This window comes from Ailuropoda melanoleuca, chromosome 8 (assembly GCF_002007445.2).
Source record: "Ailuropoda melanoleuca isolate Jingjing chromosome 8, ASM200744v2, whole genome shotgun sequence".
Taxonomy (NCBI): Eukaryota; Metazoa; Chordata; class Mammalia; order Carnivora; family Ursidae; genus Ailuropoda; species Ailuropoda melanoleuca.
This window is the reverse complement of record NC_048225.1, coordinates 94,893,169-94,898,073: the sequence shown is the minus strand read 5'-3', so window position 1 is coordinate 94,898,073 and position 4,905 is coordinate 94,893,169. Positions and strand designations below refer to the sequence as shown.

At 52.5% G+C, this 4,905-nt stretch overlaps 1 long non-coding RNA gene across 1 annotated transcript; it reads left to right on the top strand.

Moving 5' to 3' along the window:
• Positions 1-144: 144 nt before the first annotated feature.
• LOC109490071 lies at positions 145-3,569 on the top strand. Its single transcript, XR_002143269.2, has 3 exons — positions 145-407; positions 2,511-2,629; positions 3,167-3,569. It is a non-coding gene; the product is annotated as an uncharacterized LOC109490071 (long non-coding RNA).
• The last annotated feature ends 1,336 nt before the right edge of the window (positions 3,570-4,905 follow it).

The window sequence follows — 4,905 nt, the reverse complement described above, 5'->3', positions numbered from 1 at the left end:
TTACCCCCGGGTGTGGGTTCTGAGGGGCGGAGCCAGACGCCCGAGCCCTCACCCGATTGGTTGGGCTCTGCAGGTAACCCGAAGCGGTGCTGAGAGGTGCATAAATGAAGACCGAAACTAGTACCACTTCCTTGAAAGGGGCTGAGTCCTTCTTCACCTCTGCCTTGGAAAAACCAGTTTCTCTCGCTTTTATTGTCTGTTACCTATTTCTACAAGTTCTATTTCTAAAAGTTCCCCTGAACCCCGCCGTATACTCCAAACCCTCTCTTCCAGCTACCTTCACTCCCTCCACTCCGCTTCCACGGTTCTCTGCTTCTATGTTCTTTTTTCCTTAAAGGGCGGATGACTCTTCAGGACTGGCCCCCACCCTCCCTCAGGAGCAGGCCTGCTGGGCCGGACACCACACAGTAAGTGCTTCTCGGTTCTTAGCCCCTGTCCTCAAATCCTAGGAGCGAAAGAACATTCCGAGACTCGGAATTCCTTTTCTTCCTCTCATAGGCGTGAGTCTCCAGCTATCTCTTTGCTCTGAATTAGCTTATGAAAAACCCTATATATTCTTTTGCATCAAGCGCAGAGTAAGCCCTGATATCTGCAGGTACAGACACGCATACTTCCAGGTGAGTCTGAAATCTGTGATTTGGGGCGCTTTGGAAAACCGAAGCCGCGTGCCTGTACCAGGAGGATCGTTGGACAGTCAGAGAAGAGCGTGGGCTGTGGGAAAAAAGCCAAACTCACCAGAAGTTGATGATCCACTTCTTCCAAGGCTAAAATAGGGGGACCTACTTCATTTTAGCCAAATCTCCAGCCAGTTCTATGTTTTGGGGGGCAATTTCCAGCGATTTCGGGCAATAATTGGCACTGAGAGTGGGAATTGGTGTGGTAAGGTGGGTGCTGAGCTGTTAAGTACCAAGATTACAGTTCTGTCTGATTTCATGAAGACTGACCCAACTAGAGGAATGGGGTGGGATGGGGTGGGGTGGGGCGGGGGAGGGGAGGGCGCCCTACTGGCTTTTCAGTGCTGGGCTGGAGGGTACAGCTATAACAAGATATTCGGGACCTTGTTCCATTCTTGGGTTCTCATGTCCAAGTTGGTTTTATTAGGAAGCCATTTGGAGCACAGTTCTGAGGGCACTTGGGGAGCAAGAGAGCAGCCACTGCATGAACTTACTCTAAAGCCAAACGCGTGCTTCTCTGACTAAACCCCACACTGCAGGTGGCCAAGGAGAAAGCACTGGGGCATCAAGCTGACAAAGGGATGGTGGGTAGAGAATCCTGAACTCTGGGTATGGGGTCCAGAGTGGGTCAAGGCTCCCGATACAGGCTCTAGGCTTATTTTTTCTTGTGTCTGCCTTGTTGCAGGTCTGTAGGGCCAGAGTAGATGGTGAAAGAAGGAAGGGCCTGCCTTTTCTAAGCTCTCTAATGTCAATGCTACCTCCTGTTTGCATGGCCTTTCACAATTAAAGTGCTCTTACAGACACTGTCATCTCTGGAATATCCACCCTAGAGGCTAAAACCCCATACGAGGGTGAGACTGCACCCTCCGGCTGAGGGCTGGAAGAATCTGGTGGACCGTACATGTTAGGAGGGTAAGAGTGGAGTGATGAGGGTCTGCAGGGAGACTAATGGATCCCTTTGCTGTCCGAGTTGGACTGAAATCCAAAGAGAAAGCAAAGAATCCATCCATCCCCAGACTATTTCCTCCCACCATCTTCTGCGTCATTTATCAGAGCCAGCCAGGCCGGTCTCTTTCTTTCCTTGACTGTGAAAGGGGCCACAGGCAAGTGCAGGAGGATTATAAAGTCTAGATCATTCACAAGCAGGGCACGTTTCTCTCTCGTGGTTGAGAATTGTATTTACGGGAGAGGATGGGGCCAGCCTTCCTCCCCCCGGTCCCTCGCTCCCTGTCCCCGGCACCACCTGTATTCGCCTTGACCAAGGAAAGCCAGGCTCTTCCTCAGGAATAGCTGAAACAGCCAAGCCCTTGTTGAAGAGCCTTTTACAGAAGCCCTATGCCCAGGGGGCTGGATCTTGGGGGAGGAGCCACTTCGCAAGCTAGTGCCTCCCTGTATCGGGTCAGAACAAGCCCCAGGAAGAAAGTATTCCAAACAGCAGGGTGGATCTGCCCAAACTCACCCAGTCTGTATGCTGGTGCTGAGAACAGCCTTTTATGGGGCTTACACTGAGCCACAGGCATGCCTGAACACAGCAGGGAAGGGGCCACAGCGGCACCTACGCAGCGACTGGTGGAGGGGCATTGCTTTTAAGAGGATGGAGAGCCTCTGAGAGTTTCCATCCTCCCTGTTTGGTTCAGCCTCTGAAAGCCAGGCCTGCTCCTCCCGCCTCTCATCCCCCAACACCATGCCCAAAGAATACACAGTAGTTTCCAGGCTGATTTGGCAAAGGATGTGGGGTCACTGGAAAGCAGACATCCTAGATAATATCATTTGTAGGGGCGACACCAAGGAGTCTCCTTCGCTCGCCCTTGCCCAGACATTCTGGTCCCTCCACAGCTCCTCACCGACCTCCACCTGGTTTCACACTGGCAGACGGACCCGCAAAGTACCGTTCATGCTCTTTGGATGGTGCATTCTGGAAAGGAATGCCCCTGCCCCTGCATTCCCTCACCTTGGTAAGAGAGCTCCTTATAGATGGGTTTTTCTCAAGCAATGTCAGAGTGCCTGCCTCCTCCAGCCAGGACCAACCACATCGAGCTCAGGTATGGCCACACAGGGGACACAGACAGAGGCAGACGATAACCAGCATCCCAACTAGGGAAATACAGAGAAGGTTCTGCCATGGACTTGTCTGGGACGATGGCTTGGGGAGTGAGAAACAACAGCCCCGCAGCCCCCATCCCTTCCACTGAGCGCCATCTGCCTGGGCTGCAGGCACGGGGGTGTCTTGGTAAGCTGGCTCCTTTAGCCTCCCGGAGGAGTATGACCCTGGGCGGAGGGGGGTGGAGGTGCGCGGAGGTGCGTGCTTGCAGGCCCTCTGCACCCCTCCACACTGTGTTTCAAAGATCCTGCAGGCCCTTGGCTGGGCAGTCCCCCGACGTGCAGAGGCCCGGGTTGCCAGGCGGCCCGCCCTCTGAGAAAAAAGAGCCCCAGACCGTCCATGTGTTTCTCTTGTCCTTCATTCCACCGGAGTCTGTCTCGTACCCAACCAGATTTCAGTGGAGTGAAGCTCAGGAGGCGTGGAGCTGACACCGCAGCGGCCGCGGCTGAGTAGCTCCGACTTGGAGAAGGAAAGGCCCAGGGAGGGAGGTGAGCCCTGAAAGGAGACATCTGGAGTGTGGCTTCTCCTGCAGAGGGACTGGGGGCTGGGCGGTGGACAGATTGCAAAAGACACCACAGATGGGAGCCGCTTATTGCTTCTTGTCTAAAATTGATGCTATGGAAATGTGTGTTTTCTGTAACTTCCAAAAATTAAAAGTTGTCTGTCTGCTGGAAAGCCTGCCTCTGTGACTCATGCTTGGGATGCGGACTCCCTGGCCTTCTAAGTCACCTCCCCTTGGGGCTACAATGGAGACAGGAGCTGGAATCATGGACACAGGGCCCCTCTCTCCTGGGGTTCTCCAGGCAGGTGCCTGGAACTTTATTTGCAAGCCTCGAGGAGCCCTGCTGCCCTCAGCCTCCCCATGGTGCCAGCGGGGCCTGCAGAACGGGGTAAAAAACTCGATTAAGATTTGTTTAAACCCATTTATATTGTAATAAAATAAATGTAAATAAGATTTAAGTGAAGGCAGACTGCAGATCTTTCAGATGCTGTACAAGATATATCTCATATCGTATGGGTGTAAATTCTGCAAAGGTTAATACACTTAAACATACTTGACACATAAAAATGTCAGATCCAACATTAATCATTTACCAATTGTAATTGCCTTTATATGAGTCTCTTCTCCCTAAGACATACGCTTAAAGCACCAGGCTCGGTAGAAATCTGGGAGGAAAAAAAACAAATAATACTTCTCAGCTGTCAGGGTCTATGATTTGCTTTGATAGATTTAGCACTGATTTCATTGGCTTTACAAGCCTGTGTGATTTTTTTTTTTTTTAACTCCCCATCTCTCCTTTAGGGAAGAAGGTTGTGGGGAGGAGGGAGAGACCCTAAGTCCAAAGAAAGCCCCACCCAGTTATGGAGGAGATGCCCAGGCCTTTGTGTTCATCGCCCCTTCCTTGGGTTCATGGGGTCTCCTTCAGGGAGCCAGTCCGGCTGAAGAGGCAAACTCTGAACAAAGCCTTGCTCTGACAAGTCTTCAGAAAAACCGGTTTCCACCTCCAGAATGCGCCCCGGGCAGCGAACTCAGTAGATAACCCCAGCGGAGTGGTGCATTTTCTCAGGAGCCACTCTAAAGGGGATTCCAACCTTGCACCTGGATACCTGTCCCTGGGGTCTCTGAGTCCCCTCCCCCAGCCAGCAACCTCCAAGGGGCCTGGGCTTCTTCACCCCCTCCCTCCCCTCCCTGGGACTCTGCCCCTGAGGACTAAAGGGCTCCCAGACTGATGGCAGGAGCCAAAGAAATAAGCTTTGGAACAAACTATCTTCCTGCTTCAAGTCAGTAGGGATTCAGAACCTGGTTCCTGTCACCCTCCGCTCTCCATTCTGAGGCCCATGGGCAGCAGAAGGGGGAGAAGGCCAAGCCACGGGCATTGTTTAAAACATATGTTTACCCATGAAAATTATGCTGTGAATGAGGCTGAGGGTGGGGTAGGGGAGACTCAGGCCAATGAGCCAGCAAATACCTCCCCTTCAAAGTTCGGAAAGAACAAAAGGGCCACAAGGCAGAAGTGATGTGGCATTTCCATCTACAGCTTGGTTTGAGCCCTAGGACCTGGGTTCTGTGTAAAGGAAGGAGTGGAGGGGGAGCGGGGGGACAACTGGGGGGCTCAGATGGCTGAGCGT